This window comes from Salvia splendens, chromosome 2, assembly GCF_004379255.2.
Source record: "Salvia splendens isolate huo1 chromosome 2, SspV2, whole genome shotgun sequence".
In the NCBI taxonomy this organism is placed as follows: Eukaryota; Viridiplantae; Streptophyta; class Magnoliopsida; order Lamiales; family Lamiaceae; genus Salvia; species Salvia splendens.
This window is the reverse complement of record NC_056033.1, coordinates 22,763,591-22,785,598: the sequence shown is the minus strand read 5'-3', so window position 1 is coordinate 22,785,598 and position 22,008 is coordinate 22,763,591. Positions and strand designations below refer to the sequence as shown.

The 22,008-nt window shown below is 34.9% G+C and overlaps 1 long non-coding RNA gene across 27 annotated transcripts; it reads right to left on the bottom strand.

Moving 5' to 3' along the window:
* Nucleotides 1-5,260: 5,260 nt before the first annotated feature.
* Nucleotides 5,261-21,605, bottom strand: LOC121791760. 27 transcript variants are annotated; one of them, XR_006048715.1, is made up of 13 exons: nucleotides 21,472-21,605; nucleotides 20,608-20,688; nucleotides 18,559-19,898; nucleotides 16,510-17,849; nucleotides 14,461-15,800; nucleotides 12,412-13,751; nucleotides 11,604-11,702; nucleotides 11,228-11,354; nucleotides 10,367-10,447; nucleotides 9,456-9,535; nucleotides 8,381-8,461; nucleotides 6,332-7,671; nucleotides 5,261-5,622 (listed from the first exon to the last, which is right to left on the bottom strand). It is a non-coding gene; the product is annotated as an uncharacterized LOC121791760 (long non-coding RNA). The 27 variants fall into 27 exon arrangements; XR_006048718.1 differs by lacking the exon at nucleotides 11,228-11,354 and having other exon boundaries at nucleotides 6,332-6,412; nucleotides 7,197-7,671; XR_006048726.1 differs by lacking the exon at nucleotides 11,228-11,354 and having other exon boundaries at nucleotides 6,332-6,412; nucleotides 7,573-7,671.
* Nucleotides 21,606-22,008: the final 403 nt, after the last annotated feature.

The following is a 22,008-nucleotide window of genomic DNA, read 5'->3' as shown; positions in this document are numbered from 1 at the left end:
GTCACACACATAATTCTAGACAAATTCTTCAAAAAAATTTCCACTTTTACTTTTCCTAATTATCAAAAAATTAAAACTTTTTCACTTTCTCAATTTTGATAAAAAAAAATTTAATTGTGTGAAGATGAGCATGTTTTAGGGATCTCCCAATCCTCTTAAGAATTGTTCGAAATATATAGATAAAAAATTTTAACCATATACTGGCGATATTCTAACTATTAGAATTAAAGGAAAAACAACCGTAATTGGAATGAAAATTACAACGAAAATAATTAAAAATCAAACTATAAATCGAGTCAAGAGAAGACTTCTTTCCACAAGACAAATTATGTTGTGCTAGGCACCGACAAAGTTGATGGAACTCCGAGAATCAACCAATACAATGATCCTAAAATACACAATAAAATGTAAAGAGTTTGAGAGATGAGGGAGCATGCTTTTATTGGTGTGTAATCCATATACAACTTGATGCTTTTATAGGCACAAAATAAGAATATAGAAAGACATGAAATTAAAACAACATAAACAATAAATTAAGGTAATGAATGTTATAAGGAGTGAAAAGCCAAAGGGCTCCCCATGATCACATTCCGATACTCACGCCATTTGATAAAGTGTGAATACAATAGGAGTAAAATTGAAATGGAGGAATATGGATTGTTAATGAGATTACTATTTAGGGTATTAGTTACTGGTATTTTAGTTTTAAACGTTTATGTAAATGAGTTATAATTATTTGACCTTTCAAATAATAAACATAAATTTAATTGATATATAAATTTTTAATTAAAATAACATTATTTTAAATTTTTTCAAAACTTCCCTTTTATATATGGAGTTATAATTATTTGACCTTTCAAATAACAAAAATAATTTTAATTGATAGATAATTTTTAATCTAAAAACTCTTCATTTTATTGCATTAATTAATAGAAACACAAATTATGAAGCGGATCATTAATGAATTTAATTTTTCTAGTGACAACCTATTGAGTCTTAAGAAAATATTTTAGCAACTGAACAACATTTGGTTTCAAACTTTTCTTTAATTTAATTAAGTATGATGTATTAACCTTTATTTAATTTAATTTAATTTAATTAATCTTTCTAATTGTATCTTGTTGAAACTAAAAAGTAGAATCCCAAGTTGGAATTTCTTTGATCTATAATCTTCTTTATTATACACTTCCTAGTCGAGCTTCATTTCATTGCAATATAGTTACCCTATACACTAAAAACCTAAACCCCGAAACCTAAATCCTTAACCCTTACATCTTTGTTAGTTCCATGTAAATTCTGATTCTTAGCTTCATTCTTTCCCATTGCATCATTATTATTCACCATCCCAACATCCCTTCTTCTTTATATAATCTTATATAGGCTTTGAATTAGGGTGCTCATACATAGAGTTGTTCCTAGCACTTCTGCTTATGTACTGTTGTATGTAATAGTATACACTTCCTTCACATAGAGATATGCATAATTCCCAATTTTGGTTGCAAAAAAAAAAAAAAAAAAACTTTAAAATATACTCATCATGACCAACAAATGAGTCAGATATCAATAAAATTTTCCTTCCGTCCCAATTCAATTTTACTTTGTTGATCACTTATTCTATTTTGGAGGTTTTAGATCTGTATTCGATATCTTACACTGGATCAGCCTACTTGATAATCCTTACTGATAGTAGAGGTTTTTTTACATTTTAAATTCAAAAAGCACCAATCAATTTGAAAATCCTCCCTTGCCAAATTGCAAGATCCATCTCCAAGTTGACATGCTCTCAAAGCTTGAAACCGTTCATATCTAGTAATTAGTATGTTAACGTCAGTCATTTTTTTGAAATTGAGGCTCACTAACTTCAAACATTTGTGTGCTTGAAATCATCTTAATGTGTATGCATGATTTGTAACTGGATTGTGAGGCCGATTTTGCCTCACGAGAAAATTGCGTATACGAAAAATACTCCCTTCCCTAATTAGTGCACCAAACCTTGCGTGTAAAATTCGTGGAATAGTTGCTTGAATCTTATGTCCTGAACACAAAAAAAGTCCATAACTAATGATTTCATATAACTTGCAAAAACATAACTAAAAATCACAAAACAACATACCATTCGATCATGAAGCATACATTCTAAACGCACGATATTGGTTTTATCTTTAGGAGCTGCAACTTCATAGACATGGATACAACAGACTTTGATAATCGAATTAGTTTTTGTTAGTTGTAGATCATCGAGCAAGATGTGGAATGGTTCCATGGTATCAACCTTGCTACTCGTGGGAAGAACAAAAAGATGAAGTTTGAGCTGTATAAGGTGAGTAGGTATGTGTGGATAGATCAAATGCCATATTTATATGGCAAAAAATGAACCATGAGGCTCTCTTCAAACTTTTCACATTCTCCACTTAAGTTACCCTAATACTAGAACCAAAAAAAATATTATTAATGTTGGTTCCAATCGATTTTCTACTATTAAATTGGGTGTTATATAGAGAATGAAGAGTGTGTTGCAATAATTATTATATTTAATGGTTTGATAAAGATTAAAAGAATTTAATTAGTAATCTTTCTCATGCTAGTAACGGTAGCACCACTTGCAAATCTTTGAAAAATTTGGACATGGATTTCAATAGGATACTTTAATTATAAATTTTGCTACTACGCTAATAATGGTGCAATAATCACCCACTTAATCTGATTTATATGAAAAAGTCAAATCTTTTTTTATAAGAGAAATTAAATTGTAGGTTTCTTTTTTTTTTGCATGTGCATAACTAAATGTAGGTAAAATATTAGATTATTGTAAACGGTTGGTATAAGATGTGCATTTGATGCACACAATGATGATGTGAGTTATTTTTTAGGCAATTAATATGCAATAATGACTAAAACGCAATACAAATGATTCAATGGAAGACAACGGCAATATAAATAGTTTTTATTCTTAAATGTCTAAATTATAGTATTTAAGGTTAAATGATAATTCCATAAATACCCCCAAAACTCCCCCTTTAGATATGTATAGATTTTACAATTATTAATAATAAATTAAATGCAGTACATAATTAAATTAAGTAAATTGACTTTATTATGGAATGTGTATAATATGAAATATAGAGATATGGAATAATTATGTTGATTACAAAAATAAAAGAATATGGAATGTGTATGGTGTGGCTGATATAATTTGGAATTCCGTATAATGTAAATTATGACTGATTTAATGTAAAATATGGAAGGCGTATAATGTAAATCATGACTTATTTAATTTGCAATGAATCAATTATAATACAAAATGCTATATTTTTCTTTTATTAATTCAATAAAGCCCAAAACGTGAAAAACTCAACTAAATATTGGAAACCATTTCCTTTTTATATAATTGGAAAGTTAAATTAAATAGAGAGACTATCTCGTCATATCTTTTAATGCTAGTAATGTTAATTAGTGACAAATTTAGTAATTTAATATCTACTCCATTAAACTATGGAATAATATACTCCATATATACACACACTATTTTCTCAATTTTGAAATGAAAGATTGCATAGTAAATTGTAAGGTTGACAACATTTTGTAGGGTTAAATTTTAGGAATATTTTCCTTTTATATTTATCTAATTACATATATTTTTCATCACGTTAATACGCTAATTAATTTGACATATACTATCCCCGTCCCATTAAAGATGACTCATTTTATTTTTTGGATTGTCCCAACCAATATGATTCATTATTAAAATTATCAGTCAGTAATAAAGTTTCTGTAAATTTTCCAAAAAAACTGCTCGTGAAGAAAGGTTTGCTTCGTTTTATAGACATCGTGTTAATTTTTTTATTAATTTTATGAAATATTAATTTATCAGTATACGCAAGAAAAACATTCAACTATTTGGTATCATATTTTTGAATCACCTAGTTTGTGTCGATCCAGCCTAATCGATATCCTAACCGATGTGTGGCAATAGTTGTAAGGAATAGGTGAATGAAAATGCATCATGGTGCTTCTGTTTCTCTTTTCTATCACATCAACTTTTAGTCTCTTTTCTTACACATGTCAACTTTATGTTTTTTGAAAATGCATCATGGTGCTTCTGTTTCTCTTTTCTATCACATCAACTTTTAGTCTCTTTTCTTACACATGTCAACTTTATGTTTTTTTTAACACGTGTCAACTTTTTGTCATTTTATCACACACTTCAACTATCTTTATGTAATTATGAACCACTATTGTCATATATACATTATTAAAGTATAATCATACAATTTTATTTTCATGATAGTTTTTAAAATAAATATTCATAAATATATGTTAATTTATTATATGTACAATAGTTGATTCTCACATTTTTGTAGTTTAAGTTATTTTTATTTTAAATTTATATGGCATGTAATTTACGAACATTTAAAACTTTTTTTTTAAAGTATATAGTACTTACTCCCTCCATCCCAACTAAATTGATACATAACTTTTGGATATGGAGATTAAGAAATAGTGTTGAAAAGTAGGGGAGAAGAATAAAATAGTAAAGATACAAAGAGAATAAAGTAAATAGTGGAATAAAATAAGAGTGATTGGATAATTTATTTTTTTATTAAAAAAATGAAATGACTCAAATTAATTGAGACAGAGAGTAATAAGGAAATAAGAAGACTAATCCTAATAAAGCAGAGGAGTGATGACTTAAATTGCAATAAATTACTAATATGTGTATAATTGGTATTCAATGAATTTATTTTGGTGATGACTTAATAAGTGATAGGAAAATGACTGAATTTCCGTGACACCAAATTTGAAAATTATTAAAGTACTATGAACATAAATAATAATGAATATATAATACAACTATGATGATTTTCAAATAAAATACAAATTTGAGAAGAAGTAGCATTAACCAAAAAAAGACTGTTTTATGGAAGCCAAAAAAATTGAGTTTACACCTTAATTTTAATTGAGTTTAAATCTACAGTGATAGGTATTTGATTGCACTTATTCAAAATTACATCCTCAACACCTACATTAGAATACAAAAATAGAAAAACAAAAATTGATGTGTAGTAACCCAATAGCAATTATTATTGTTAGAGATTATGAAAAACGGTCATAAGAGCATCCACAACCGTGCTCTTGCCAACAAGCCCAGTAGTATACTCAACATTAGAGTCTACAACGACGGAAACCGGCGACGGAAACTGCCGAGCAGTCGACAACGACGACAATTCAGCGGAGAGAGATGGTGTTGTGTGTAGGTGAGTAGAAAGGAATGAGCTTCAACAAGCCCAGTAGTATACTCAACATTAGAGTCTAATTTCCGGAGTTAAGTAAACATTATGCAACCTATTCATTTACACTATTATCTACACACCAACACATATACATATCATCAACCTTCCACATATCCAAAACACGTATAACGAAACCTGATCTCGTGTACCAAATATATCAGAGTTATAACATAGGTTTTACACAATCACTAATCATAACACATATATTCCCATTAAGTGCTTAGTGACAGACCAGGGTACTCGGAACAGATCAGAAATATAAGCAGATTTTTGTCCTCAAGGAACTCCGCACAAATCACCCATTCAGGGTGCAGACAGAAGATCGGATCACCTGTTTAGGATGCAGACAGATATTTAGATAACAGAATGATCCCGACAGAAGATCAGATCACCCTTTTAGGGTGCGGACAGATATTTCAGAAAGATATTCAAATCACCCATTTAGGGTGCAGACAGATATTCAGATAACCAATTTAGGGTGCAGACAGAAGATCAGATCTCCCCTTTAGGGTGCAGACAGGTATTTCAGACAGATATTCAGATCACCCATTTAGGGTGCAGACAGATATTCAGATCACCCGTTTAGGGTGCAGACAGAAGATCAGATCACCCCTTTAGGGTGCAGACAGATATTCAGATAACAGAATGATCCCGCTTCGGTTTCCAGAACGCTAGCGATCTCAGATGATGCAGCACTGCCGTCCTGACATGACAATTGTACTCACAGAACATACTCAAGCACGAGACATGAACACATTCATTCATATTTTTCATATTAAACAATACACTAGCATTTAAAGTCATACCCAAATTGATATCATATAATGCATAATTATTCAACACCATATAATAACTGATTTATTCAGAGTACACATATATCAACACTTATTTCTAACAATTTCAACCATAGTACATTAACAACTTCCACTCATTATCGAACATTTTCCCATATATAAAAATTGCATTTAATAAAAACCATATGCAGAGTATAATATCATCTTTATTAAGAGCAATAAGTTAATAGGTTGTGAATACCCTACCTTAAAATCCAAAATGCCGTACTAGATCACTTTACTCATTCGCCTTCTCCTTGCCCGTGCTATCCCTCAGGCCAGGATTACCTTTCAATAAATAATTCTTATCAACACAACACCAAAAAAATAGCTTAAGCAATAAACAAGTTCTCTTTAGTTACTTCTTTTGCACGGAGTATAAGAGGTCAAGCCCTATACCAAAAGAATCCCCTTGGTGTCTAGTTAAAGTTTAAAACAAAGTTCTCTCAAAATTTCCAAGTAGGTTGGGAGATATGGCCATTTTCCCACTGTCTATCACTACCCGACAGGTTCTAGCAGCTGTGTTTGGAGATTTTCTAAAAATAGTAAATGACATCCAAATCAGTTGAAATTTTACAGAGAGCTCTCCAACACATCAAGGTTCATACAGAAAATTTGAAAATACAATTTGCAACACTCTAAGGGTGTCGAAAACTTCAAAACCAGCAGCTGAAAACAGCAAAAATATATCCAAACGTAGCTGAACTGCGCAGTCCCCTTTCAAAATTCATTATAAATTCATTTCAATTCGGATGAAGCTGAAATTTGGCCACATAGCAGAAGACACCTAAATGTATGTTCAGTTAAAATTTCGTAAGAAAAAGAGATCGTTTACTTGGTTAAACTGGAGTTGACAAATTCGGCCAGAACATGACACAAAAGGCTATCTCCTTTGTTTCTTTCACCACAACATAATATATATTTGCAACCTCCAAAAACCTACTATCTAAGATAATCCAACTATATACTCTAATTTTATTTAAATTCAAATTGGGGAGAAACCAATTTAAGAACCCTAGCTTTAAGATGATGCAGAAATTGAACAAATTCGAAAGGTGAGGGACTTGCTTACTCAAAGGGAAGACAAGTCTACTCTAATATTGTCGGAAACCGGCGACGGAAACTGCCGAGCAGTCGACAACGACGACAATTCAGCGGAGAGAGATGGTGTTGTGTGTAGGTGAGTAGAAAGGAATGTGCTTCAACAAGCCCAGTAGTATACTCAACATTAGAGTCTAATTTCCGGAGTTAAGTAAACATTATGCAACCTATTCATTTACACTATTATCTACACACCAACACATATACATATCATCAACCTTCCACATATCCAAAACACGTATAACGAAACCTGATCTCGTGTACCAAATATATCAGAGTTATAACATAGGTTTTACACAATCACTAATCATAACACATATATTCCCATTAAGTGCTTAGTGACAGACCAGGGTACTCGGAACAGATCAGAAACATAAGCAGATTTTTGTCCTCAAGGAACTCCGCACAAATCACCCATTCAGGGTGCAGACAGAAGATCGGATCACCTGTTTAGGATGCAGACAGATATTTAGATAACAGAATGATCCCGACAGAAGATCAGATCACCCTTTTAGGGTGCGGACAGATATTTCAGAAAGATATTCAAATCACCCATTTAGGGTGCAGACAGATATTCAGATAACCAATTTAGGGTGCAGACAGAAGATCAGATCTCCCCTTTAGGGTGCAGACAGGTATTTCAGACAGATATTCAGATCACCCATTTAGGGTGCAGACAGATATTCAGATCACCCGTTTAGGGTGCAGACAGAAGATCAGATCACCCCTTTAGGGTGCAGACATATATTCAGATAACAGAATGATCCCGCTTCGGTTTCCAGAACGCTAGCGATCTCAGATGATGCAGCACTGCCGTCCTGACATGACAATTGTACTCACAGAACATACTCAAGCACGAGACATGAGCACATTCATTCATATTTTTCATATTAAACAATACACTAGCATTTAAAGTCATACCCAAATTGATATCATATAATGCATAATTATTCAACACCATATAATAACTGGTTTATTCAGAGTACACATATATCAACACTTATTTCTAACAATTTCAACCATAGTGCATTAACAACTTCCACTCATTATCGAACATTTTCCCATATATAAAAATTGCATTTAATAAAAACCATATGCAGAGTATAATATCATCTTTATTAAGAGCAATAAGTTAATAGGTTGTGAATACCCTACCTTAAAATCCAAAATGCCGTACTAGATCACTTTACTCATTCGCCTTCTCCTTGCCCGTGCTATCCCTCAGGCCAGGATTACCTTTCAATAAATAATTCTTATCAACACAACACCAAAAAAATAGCTTAAGCAATAAACAAGTTCTCTTTAGTTACTTCTTTTGCACGGAGTATAAGAGGTCAAGCCCTATACCAAAAGAATCCCCTTGGTGTCTAGTTAAATTTTAAAACAAAGTTCTCTCAAAATTTCCAAGTAGGTTGGGAGATATGGCCATTTTCCCACTGTCTATCAATACCCGACAGGTTCTAGCAGCTGTGTTTGGAGATTTTCTAAAAATAGTAAATGACATCCAAATCAGTTGAAATTTTACAGAGAGCTCTCCAACACATCAAGGTTCATACAGAAAATTTGAAAATACAATTTGCAACACTCTAAGGGTGTCGAAAACTTCAAACCAGCAGCTGAAAACAGCAAAATATATCCAAACGTAGCTGAACTGCGCAGTCCCCTTTCAAAATTCATTATAAATCATTTCAATCCCCTTTAGGGTGCAGACAGGTATTTCAGACAGATATTCAGATCACCCATTTAGGGTGCAGACAGATATTCAGATCACCCGTTTAGGGTGCAGACAGAAGATCAGATCACCCCTTTAGGGTGCAGACAGATATTCAGATAACAGAATGATCCCGCTTCGGTTTCCAGAACGCTAGCGATCTCAGATGATGCAGCACTGCCGTCCTGACATGACAATTGTACTCACAGAACATACTCAAGCACGAGACATGAGCACATTCATTCATATTTTTCATATTAAACAATACACTAGCATTTAAAGTCATACCCAAATTGATATCATATAATAAATTATTCAACACCATATAAACTGATTTATTCAGAGTACACATATATCAACACTTATTTCTAACAATTTCAACCATAGTACATTAACAACTTCCACTCATTATCGAACATTTTCCCATATATAAAATTGCATTTAATAAAAACCATATGCAGAGTATAATATCATCTTTATTAAGAGCAATAAGTTAATAGGTTGTGAATACCCCCCTACCTTAAAATCCAAATGCCGTACTAGATCACTTTACTCATTCGCCTTCTCCTTGCCCGTGCTATCCCTCAGGCCAGGATTACCTTTCAATAAATAATTCTTATCAACACAACACCAAAAAAATAGCTTAAGCAATAAACAAGTTCTCTTTAGTTACTTCTTTTGCACGGAGTATAAGAGGTCAAGCCCTATACCAAAAGAATCCCCTTGGTGTCTAGTTAAAGTTTAAAACAAAGTTCTCTCAAAATTTCCAAGTAGGTTGGGAGATATGGCCATTTTCCCACTGTCTATCACTACCACTACCCGACAGTTCTAGCAGCTGTGTTTGGAGATTTTCTAAAAATAGTAAATGACATCCAAATCAGTTGAATTTACAGAGAGCTCTCCAACACATCAAGGTTCATACAGAAAATTTGAAAATACAATTTGCAACACTCTAAGGGTGTCGAAAACTTCAAACCAGCAGCTGAAAACAGCAAAAATATATCCAAACGTAGCTGAACTGCGCAGTCCCCTTTCAAAATTCATTATAAATTCATTTCAATTCGGATGAAGCTGAAATTTGGCCACATAGCAGAAGACACCTAAATGTATGTTCAGTTAAAATTTCGTAAGAAAAAGAGATCCACATTCATTCATATTTTTCATATTAAACAATACACTAGCATTTAAAGTCCATACCCAAATTGATATCATATAATCATAATTATTCAACACCATATAATAACTGATTTATTCAGAGTACACATATATCAACACTTATTTCTAACAATTTCAACCATAGTACATTAACAACTTCCACTCATTATCGAACATTTTCCCATATATAAAAATTGCATTTAATAAAAACCATATGCAGAGTATAATATCATCTTTATTAAGAGCAATAAGTTAATAGGTTGTGAATACCCTACCTTAAAATCCAAAATGCCGTACTAGATCACTTTACTCATTCGCCTTCTCCTTGCCCGTGCTATCCCTCAGGCCAGGATTACCTTTCAATAAATAATTCTTATCAACACAACACCAAAAAATAGCTTAAGCAATAAACAAGTTCTCTTTAGTTACTTCTTTTGCACGGAGTATAAGAGGTCAAGCCCTATACCAAAGAATCCCCTTGGTGTCTAGTTAAAGTTTAAAACAAAGTTCTCTCAAAATTTCCAAGTAGGTTGGGAGATATGGCCATTTTCCCACTGTCTATCACTACCCGACAGGTTCTAGCAGCTGTGTTTGGAGATTTTCTAAAAATAGTAAATGACATCCAAATCAGTTGAAATTTTACAGAGAGCTCTCCAACACATCAAGGTTCATACAGAAAATTTGAAAATACAATTTGCAACACTCTAAGGGTGTCGAAAACTTCAAAACCAGCAGCTGAAAACAGCAAAAATATATCCAAACGTAGCTGAACTGCGCAGTCCCCTTTCAAAATTCATTATAAATTCATTTCAATTCGGATGAAGCTGAAATTTGGCCACATAGCAGAAGACACCTAAATGTATGTTCAGTTAAATTTCGTAAGAAAAAGAGATCGTTTACTTGGTTAAACTGGAGTTGACAAATTCGGCCAGAACATGACACAAAAGGCTATCTCCTTTGTTTCTTTCACCACAACATAATATATATTTGCAACCTCCAAAACCTACTATCTAAGATAATCCAACTATATACTCTAATTTTATTTAAATTCAAATTGGGGAGAAACCAATTTAAGAACCCTAGCTTTAAGATGATGCAGAAATTGAACAAATTCGAAAGGTGAGGGACTTGCTTACTCAAAGGGAAGACAAGTCTACTCTAATATTGTCGGAAACCGGCGACGGAAACTGCCGAGCAGTCGACAACGACGACAATTCAGCGGAGAGAGATGGTGTTGTGTGTAGGTGAGTAGAAAGGAATGTGCTTCAACAAGCCCAGTAGTATACTCAACATTAGAGTCTAATTTCCGGAGTTAAGTAAACATTATGCAACCTATTCATTTACACTATTATCTACACACCAACACATATACATATCATCAACCTTCCACATATCCAAAACACGTATAACGAAACCTGATCTCGTGTACCAAATATATCAGAGTTATAACATAGGTTTTACACAATCACTAATCATAACACATATATTCCCATTAAGTGCTTAGTGACAGACCAGGGTACTCGGAACAGATCAGAAACATAAGCAGATTTTTGTCCTCAAGGAACTCCGCACAAATCACCCATTCAGGGTGCAGACAGAAGATCGGATCACCTGTTTAGGATGCAGACAGATATTTAGATAACAGAATGATCCCGACAGAAGATCAGATCACCCTTTTAGGGTGCGGACAGATATTTCAGAAAGATATTCAAATCACCCATTTAGGGTGCAGACAGATATTCAGATAACCAATTTAGGGTGCAGACAGAAGATCAGATCTCCCCTTTAGGGTGCAGACAGGTATTTCAGACAGATATTCAGATCACCCATTTAGGGTGCAGACAGATATTCAGATCACCCGTTTAGGGTGCAGACAGAAGATCAGATCACCCCTTTAGGGTGCAGACAGATATTCAGATAACAGAATGATCCCGCTTCGGTTTCCAGAACGCTAGCGATCTCAGATGATGCAGCACTGCCGTCCTGACATGACAATTGTACTCACAGAACATACTCAAGCACGAGACATGAGCACATTCATTCATATTTTTCATATTAAACAATACACTAGCATTTAAAGTCATACCCAAATTGATATCATATAATGCATAATTATTCAACACCATATAATAACTGGTTTATTCAGAGTACACATATATCAACACTTATTTCTAACAATTTCAACCATAGTGCATTAACAACTTCCACTCATTATCGAACATTTTCCCATATATAAAAATTGCATTTAATAAAAACCATATGCAGAGTATAATATCATCTTTATTAAGAGCAATAAGTTAATAGGTTGTGAATACCCTACCTTAAAATCCAAAATGCCGTACTAGATCACTTTACTCATTCGCCTTCTCCTTGCCCGTGCTATCCCTCAGGCCAGGATTACCTTTCAATAAATAATTCTTATCAACACAACACCAAAAAAATAGCTTAAGCAATAAACAAGTTCTCTTTAGTTACTTCTTTTGCACGGAGTATAAGAGGTCAAGCCCTATACCAAAAGAATCCCCTTGGTGTCTAGTTAAATTTTAAAACAAAGTTCTCTCAAAATTTCCAAGTAGGTTGGGAGATATGGCCATTTTCCCACTGTCTATCACTACCCGACAGGTTCTAGCAGCTGTGTTTGGAGATTTTCTAAAAATAGTAAATGACATCCAAATCAGTTGAAATTTTACAGAGAGCTCTCCAACACATCAAGGTTCATACAGAAAATTTGAAAATACAATTTGCAACACTCTAAGGGTGTCGAAAACTTCAAAACCAGCAGCTGAAAACAGCAAAAATATATCCAAACGTAGCTGAACTGCGCAGTCCCCTTTCAAAATTCATTATAAATTCATTTCAATTCGGATGAAGCTGAAATTTGGCCACATAGCAGAAGACACCTAAATGTATGTTCAGTTAAAATTTCGTAAGAAAAAGAGATCGTTTACTTGGTTAAACTGGAGTTGACAAATTCGGCCAGAACATGACACAAAAGGCTATCTCCTTTGTTTCTTTCACCACAACATAATATATATTTGCAACCTCCAAAAACCTACTATCTAAGATAATCCAACTATATACTCTAATTTTATTTAAATTCAAATTGGGGAGAAACCAATTTAAGAACCCTAGCTTTAAGATGATGCAGAAATTGAACAAATTCGAAAGGTGAGGGACTTGCTTACTCAAAGGGAAGACAAGTCTACTCTAATATTGTCGGAAACCGGCGACGGAAACTGCCGAGCAGTCGACAACGACGACAATTCAGCGGAGAGAGATGGTGTTGTGTGTAGGTGAGTAGAAAGGAATGAGCTTCAACAAGCCCAGTAGTATACTCAACATTAGAGTCTAATTTCCGGAGTTAAGTAAACATTATGCAACCTATTCATTTACACTATTATCTACACACCAACACATATACATATCATCAACCTTCCACATATCCAAAACACGTATAACGAAACCTGATCTCGTGTACCAAATATATCAGAGTTATAACATAGGTTTTACACAATCACTAATCATAACACATATATTCCCATTAAGTGCTTAGTGACAGACCAGGGTACTCGGAACAGATCAGAAACATAAGCAGATTTTTGTCCTCAAGGAACTCCGCACAAATCACCCATTCAGGGTGCAGACAGAAGATCGGATCACCTGTTTAGGATGCAGACAGATATTTAGATAACAGAATGATCCCGACAGAAGATCAGATCACCCTTTTAGGGTGCGGACAGATATTTCAGAAAGATATTCAAATCACCCATTTAGGGTGCAGACAGATATTCAGATAACCAATTTAGGGTGCAGACAGAAGATCAGATCTCCCCTTTAGGGTGCAGACAGGTATTTCAGACAGATATTCAGATCACCCATTTAGGGTGCAGACAGATATTCAGATCACCCGTTTAGGGTGCAGACAGAAGATCAGATCACCCCTTTAGGGTGCAGACAGATATTCAGATAACAGAATGATCCCGCTTCGGTTTCCAGAACGCTAGCGATCTCAGATGATGCAGCACTGCCGTCCTGACATGACAATTGTACTCACAGAACATACTCAAGCACGAGACATGAGCACATTCATTCATATTTTTCATATTAAACAATACACTAGCATTTAAAGTCATACCCAAATTGATATCATATAATGCATAATTATTCAACACCATATAATAACTGGTTTATTCAGAGTACACATATATCAACACTTATTTCTAACAATTTCAACCATAGTACATTAACAACTTCCACTCATTATCGAACATTTTCCCATATATAAAAATTGCATTTAATAAAAACCATATGCAGAGTATAATATCATCTTTATTAAGAGCAATAAGTTAATAGGTTGTGAATACCCTACCTTAAAATCCAAAATGCCGTACTAGATCACTTTACTCATTCGCCTTCTCCTTGCCCGTGCTATCCCTCAGGCCAGGATTACCTTTCAATAAATAATTCTTATCAACACAACACCAAAAAAATAGCTTAAGCAATAAACAAGTTCTCTTTAGTTACTTCTTTTGCACGGAGTATAAGAGGTCAAGCCCTATACCAAAAGAATCCCCTTGGTGTCTAGTTAAAGTTTAAAACAAAGTTCTCTCAAAATTTCCAAGTAGGTTGGGAGATATGGCCATTTTCCCACTGTCTATCACTACCCGACAGGTTCTAGCAGCTGTGTTTGGAGATTTTCTAAAAATAGTAAATGACATCCAAATCAGTTGAAATTTTACAGAGAGCTCTCCAACACATCAAGGTTCATACAGAAAATTTGAAAATACAATTTGCAACACTCTAAGGGTGTCGAAAACTTCAAAACCAGCAGCTGAAAACAGCAAAAATATATCCAAACGTAGCTGAACTGCGCAGTCCCCTTTCAAAATTCATTATAAATTCATTTCAATTCGGATGAAGCTGAAATTTGGCCACATAGCAGAAGACACCTAAATGTATGTTCAGTTAAAATTTCGTAAGAAAAAGAGATCGTTTACTTGGTTAAACTGGAGTTGACAAATTCGGCCAGAACATGACACAAAAGGCTATCTCCTTTGTTTCTTTCACCACAACATAATATATATTTGCAACCTCCAAAAACCTACTATCTAAGATAATCCAACTATATACTCTAATTTTATTTAAATTCAAATTGGGGAGAAACCAATTTAAGAACCCTAGCTTTAAGATGATGCAGAAATTGAACAAATTCGAAAGGTGAGGGACTTGCTTACTCAAAGGGAAGACAAGTCTACTCTAATATTGTCGGAAACCGGCGACGGAAACTGCCGAGCAGTCGACAACGACGACAATTCAGCGGAGAGAGATGGTGTTGTGTGTAGGTGAGTAGAAAGGAATGTGCTTCAACAAGCCCAGTAGTATACTCAACATTAGAGTCTAATTTCCGGAGTTAAGTAAACATTATGCAACCTATTCATTTACACTATTATCTACACACCAACACATATACATATCATCAACCTTCCACATATCCAAAACACGTATAACGAAACCTGATCTCGTGTACCAAATATATCAGAGTTATAACATAGGTTTTACACAATCACTAATCATAACACATATATTCCCATTAAGTGCTTAGTGACAGACCAGGGTACTCGGAACAGATCAGAAACATAAGCAGATTTTTGTCCTCAAGGAACTCCGCACAAATCACCCATTCAGGGTGCAGACAGAAGATCGGATCACCTGTTTAGGATGCAGACAGATATTTAGATAACAGAATGATCCCGACAGAAGATCAGATCACCCTTTTAGGGTGCGGACAGATATTTCAGAAATATATTCAAATCACCCATTTAGGGTGCAGACAGATATTCAGATAACCAATTTAGGGTGCAGACAGAAGATCAGATCTCCCCTTTAGGGTGCAGACAGGTATTTCAGACAGATATTCAGATCACCCATTTAGGGTGCAGACAGATATTCAGATCACCCGTTTAGGGTGCAGACAGAAGATCAGATCACCCCTTTAGGGTGCAGACAGATATTCAGATAACAGAATGATCCCGCTTCGGTTTCCAGAACGCTAGCGATCTCAGATGATGCAGCACTGCCGTCCTGACATGACAATTGTACTCACAGAACATACTCAAGCACGAGACATGAGCACATTCATTCATATTTTTCATATTAAACAATACACTAGCATTTAAAGTCATACCCAAATTGATATCATATAATGCATAATTATTCAACACCATATAATAACTGGTTTATTCAGAGTACACATATATCAACACTTATTTCTAACAATTTCAACCATAGTGCATTAACAACTTCCACTCATTATCGAACATTTTCCCATATATAAAAATTGCATTTAATAAAAACCATATGCAGAGTATAATATCATCTTTATTAAGAGCAATAAGTTAATAGGTTGTGAATACCCTACCTTAAAATCCAAAATGCCGTACTAGATCACTTTACTCATTCGCCTTCTCCTTGCCCGTGCTATCCCTCAGGCCAGGATTACCTTTCAATAAATAATTCTTATCAACACAACACCAAAAAAATAGCTTAAGCAATAAACAAGTTCTCTTTAGTTACTTCTTTTGCACGGAGTATAAGAGGTCAAGCCCTATACCAAAAGAATCCCCTTGGTGTCTAGTTAAATTTTAAAACAAAGTTCTCTCAAAATTTCCAAGTAGGTTGGGAGATATGGCCATTTTCCCACTGTCTATCACTACCCGACAGGTTCTAGCAGCTGTGTTTGGAGATTTTCTAAAAATAGTAAATGACATCCAAATCAGTTGAAATTTTACAGAGAGCTCTCCAACACATCAAGGTTCATACAGAAAATTTGAAAATACAATTTGCAACACTCTAAGGGTGTCGAAAACTTCAAAACCAGCAGCTGAAAACAGCAAAAATATATCCAAACGTAGCTGAACTGCGCAGTCCCCTTTCAAAATTCATTATAAATTCATTTCAATTCGGATGAAGCTGAAATTTGGCCACATAGCAGAAGACACCTAAATGTATGTTCAGTTAAAATTTCGTAAGAAAAAGAGATCGTTTACTTGGTTAAACTGGAGTTGACAAATTCGGCCAGAACATGACACAAAAGGCTATCTCCTTTGTTTCTTTCACCACAACATAATATATATTTGCAACCTCCAAAAACCTACTATCTAAGATAATCCAACTATATACTCTAATTTTATTTAAATTCAAATTGGGGAGAAACCAATTTAAGAACCCTAGCTTTAAGATGATGCAGAAATTGAACAAATTCGAAAGGTGAGGGACTTGCTTACTCAAAGGGAAGACAAGTCTACTCTAATATTGTCGGAAACCGGCGACGGAAACTGCCGAGCAGTCGACAACGACGACAATTCAGCGGAGAGAGATGGTGTTGTGTGTAGGTGAGTAGAAAGGAATGAGCTTCAACAAGCCCAGTAGTATACTCAACATTAGAGTCTAATTTCCGGAGTTAAGTAAACATTATGCAACCTATTCATTTACACTATTATCTACACACCAACACATATACATATCATCAACCTTCCACATATCCAAAACACGTATAACGAAACCTGATCTCGTGTACCAAATATATCAGAGTTATAACATAGGTTTTACACAATCACTAATCATAACACATATATTCCCATTAAGTGCTTAGTGACAGACCAGGGTACTCGGAACAGATCAGAAACATAAGCAGATTTTTGTCCTCAAGGAACTCCGCACAAATCACCCATTCAGGGTGCAGACAGAAGATCGGATCACCTGTTTAGGATGCAGACAGATATTTAGATAACAGAATGATCCCGACAGAAGATCAGATCACCCTTTTAGGGTGCGGACAGATATTTCAGAAAGATATTCAAATCACCCATTTAGGGTGCAGACAGATATTCAGATAACCAATTTAGGGTGCAGACAGAAGATCAGATCTCCCCTTTAGGGTGCAGACAGGTATTTCAGACAGATATTCAGATCACCCATTTAGGGTGCAGACAGATATTCAGATCACCCGTTTAGGGTGCAGACAGAAGATCAGATCACCCCTTTAGGGTGCAGACAGATATTCAGATAACAGAATGATCCCGCTTCGGTTTCCAGAACGCTAGCGATCTCAGATGATGCAGCACTGCCGTCCTGACATGACAATTGTACTCACAGAACATACTCAAGCACGAGACATGAGCACATTCATTCATATTTTTCATATTAAACAATACACTAGCATTTAAAGTCATACCCAAATTGATATCATATAATGCATAATTATTCAACACCATATAATAACTGGTTTATTCAGAGTACACATATATCAACACTTATTTCTAACAATTTCAACCATAGTACATTAACAACTTCCACTCATTATCGAACATTTTCCCATATATAAAAATTGCATTTAATAAAAACCATATGCAGAGTATAATATCATCTTTATTAAGAGCAATAAGTTAATAGGTTGTGAATACCCTACCTTAAAATCCAAAATGCCGTACTAGATCACTTTACTCATTCGCCTTCTCCTTGCCCGTGCTATCCCTCAGGCCAGGATTACCTTTCAATAAATAATTCTTATCAACACAACACCAAAAAAATAGCTTAAGCAATAAACAAGTTCTCTTTAGTTACTTCTTTTGCACGGAGTATAAGAGGTCAAGCCCTATACCAAAAGAATCCCCTTGGTGTCTAGTTAAAGTTTAAAACAAAGTTCTCTCAAAATTTCCAAGTAGGTTGGGAGATATGGCCATTTTCCCACTGTCTATCACTACCCGACAGGTTCTAGCAGCTGTGTTTGGAGATTTTCTAAAAATAGTAAATGACATCCAAATCAGTTGAAATTTTACAGAGAGCTCTCCAACACATCAAGGTTCATACAGAAAATTTGAAAATACAATTTGCAACACTCTAAGGGTGTCGAAAACTTCAAAACCAGCAGCTGAAAACAGCAAAAATATATCCAAACGTAGCTGAACTGCGCAGTCCCCTTTCAAAATTCATTATAAATTCATTTCAATTCGGATGAAGCTGAAATTTGGCCACATAGCAGAAGACACCTAAATGTATGTTCAGTTAAAATTTCGTAAGAAAAAGAGATCGTTTACTTGGTTAAACTGGAGTTGACAAATTCGGCCAGAACATGACACAAAAGGCTATCTCCTTTGTTTCTTTCACCACAACATAATATATATTTGCAACCTCCAAAAACCTACTATCTAAGATAATCCAACTATATACTCTAATTTTATTTAAATTCAAATTGGGGAGAAACCAATTTAAGAACCCTAGCTTTAAGATGATGCAGAAATTGAACAAATTCGAAAGGTGAGGGACTTGCTTACTCAAAGGGAAGACAAGTCTACTCTAATATTGTCGGAAACCGGCGACGGAAACTGCCGAGCAGTCGACAACGACGACAATTCAGCGGAGAGAGATGGTGTTGTGTGTAGGTGAGTAGAAAGGAATGTGCTTCAACAAGCCCAGTAGTATACTCAACATTAGAGTCTAATTTCCGGAGTTAAGTAAACATTATGCAACCTATTCATTTACACTATTATCTACACACCAACACATATACATATCATCAACCTTCCACATATCCAAAACACGTATAACGAAACCTGATCTCGTGTACCAAATATATCAGAGTTATAACATAGGTTTTACACAATCACTAATCATAACACATATATTCCCATTAAGTGCTTAGTGACAGACCAGGGTACTCGGAACAGATCAGAAACATAAGCAGATTTTTGTCCTCAAGGAACTCCGCACAAATCACCCATTCAGGGTGCAGACAGAAGATCGGATCACCTGTTTAGGATGCAGACAGATATTTAGATAACAGAATGATCCCGACAGAAGATCAGATCACCCTTTTAGGGTGCGGACAGATATTTCAGAAAGATATTCAAATCACCCATTTAGGGTGCAGACAGATATTCAGATAACCAATTTAGGGTGCAGACAGAAGATCAGATCTCCCCTTTAGGGTGCAGACAGGTATTTCAGACAGATATTCAGATCACCCATTTAGGGTGCAGACAGATATTCAGATCACCCGTTTAGGGTGCAGACAGAAGATCAGATCACCCCTTTAGGGTGCAGACAGATATTCAGATAACAGAATGATCCCGCTTCGGTTTCCAGAACGCTAGCGATCTCAGATGATGCAGCACTGCCGTCCTGACATGACAATTGTACTCACAGAACATACTCAAGCACGAGACATGAGCACATTCATTCATATTTTTCATATTAAACAATACACTAGCATTTAAAGTCATACCCAAATTGATATCATATAATGCATAATTATTCAACACCATATAATAACTGGTTTATTCAGAGTACACATATATCAACACTTATTTCTAACAATTTCAACCATAGTGCATTAACAACTTCCAGTCATTATCGAACATTTTCCCATATATAAAAATTGCATTTAATAAAAACCATATGCAGAGTATAATATCATCTTTATTAAGAGCAATAAGTTAATAGGTTGTGAATACCCTACCTTAAAATCCAAAATGCCGTACTAGATCACTTTACTCATTCGCCTTCTCCTTGCCCGTGCTATCCCTCAGGCCAGGATTACCTTTCAATAAATAATTCTTATCAACACAACACCAAAAAATAGCTTAAGCAATAAACAAGTTCTCTTTAGTTACTTCTTTTGCACGGAGTATAAGAGGTCAAGCCCTATACCAAAAGAATCCCCTTGGTGTCTAGTTAAATTTTAAAACAAAGTTCTCTCAAAATTTCCAAGTAGGTTGGGAGATATGGCCATTTTCCCACTGTCTATCACTACCCGACAGGTTCTAGCAGCTGTGTTTGGAGATTTTCTAAAAATAGTAAATGACATCCAAATCAGTTGAAATTTTACAGAGAGCTCTCCAACACATCAAGGTTCATACAGAAAATTTGAAAATACAATTTGCAACACTCTAAGGGTGTCGAAAACTTCAAAACCAGCAGCTGAAAACAGCAAAAATATATCCAAACGTAGCTGAACTGCGCAGTCCCCTTTCAAAATTCATTATAAATTCATTTCAATTCGGATGAAGCTGAAATTTGGCCACATAGCAGAAGACACCTAAATGTATGTTCAGTTAAAATTTCGTAAGAAAAAGAGATCGTTTACTTGGTTAAACTGGAGTTGACAAATTCGGCCAGAACATGACACAAAAGGCTATCTCCTTTGTTTCTTTCACCACAACATAATATATATTTGCAACCTCCAAAAACCTACTATCTAAGATAATCCAACTATATACTCTAATTTTATTTAAATTCAAATTGGGGAGAAACCAATTTAAAAACCCTAGCTTTAAGATGATGCAGAAATTGAACAAATTCGAAAGGTGAGGGACTTGCTTACTCAAAGGGAAGACAAGTCTACTCTAATATTGTCGGAAACCGGCGACGGAAACTGCCGAGCAGTCGACAACGACGACAATTCAGCGGAGAGAGATGGTGTTGTGTGTAGGTGAGTAGAGAGGTATCCAGACAGGGAGGAGATGAGGGGAGCTTCCTCGCTGTCGCCGGAGGAGCAGCGAATCGTCCGAAGGGAGAGTTCTCTCCTTGCGTATTAGAGTGTGTGTCTTTGTGTAAAAGAGAGTGAAAAAAAATGTAGAATGGGGGTGGGAGATGATTTTTTTGTTACGTCGCTTCTAGAAGGGAGTAGAGATAAAAATCTTTCACCCTTCCAACCTCTTCTTTTTCTTATTCTCTATTTCATTTCCTTCTTTTCTTTTATTCTTTCTCTATTTCTAATAAAAAACACCACACAAACAAATAATTCACATAATAAGAAACTATCTACACACTTCTAGAATTTAATTTATTTACGACTTCCGACGCATTTGAACTAATTAATTTTTTTTATTCGGGTCGTTACAGACGAGCACAATTAATT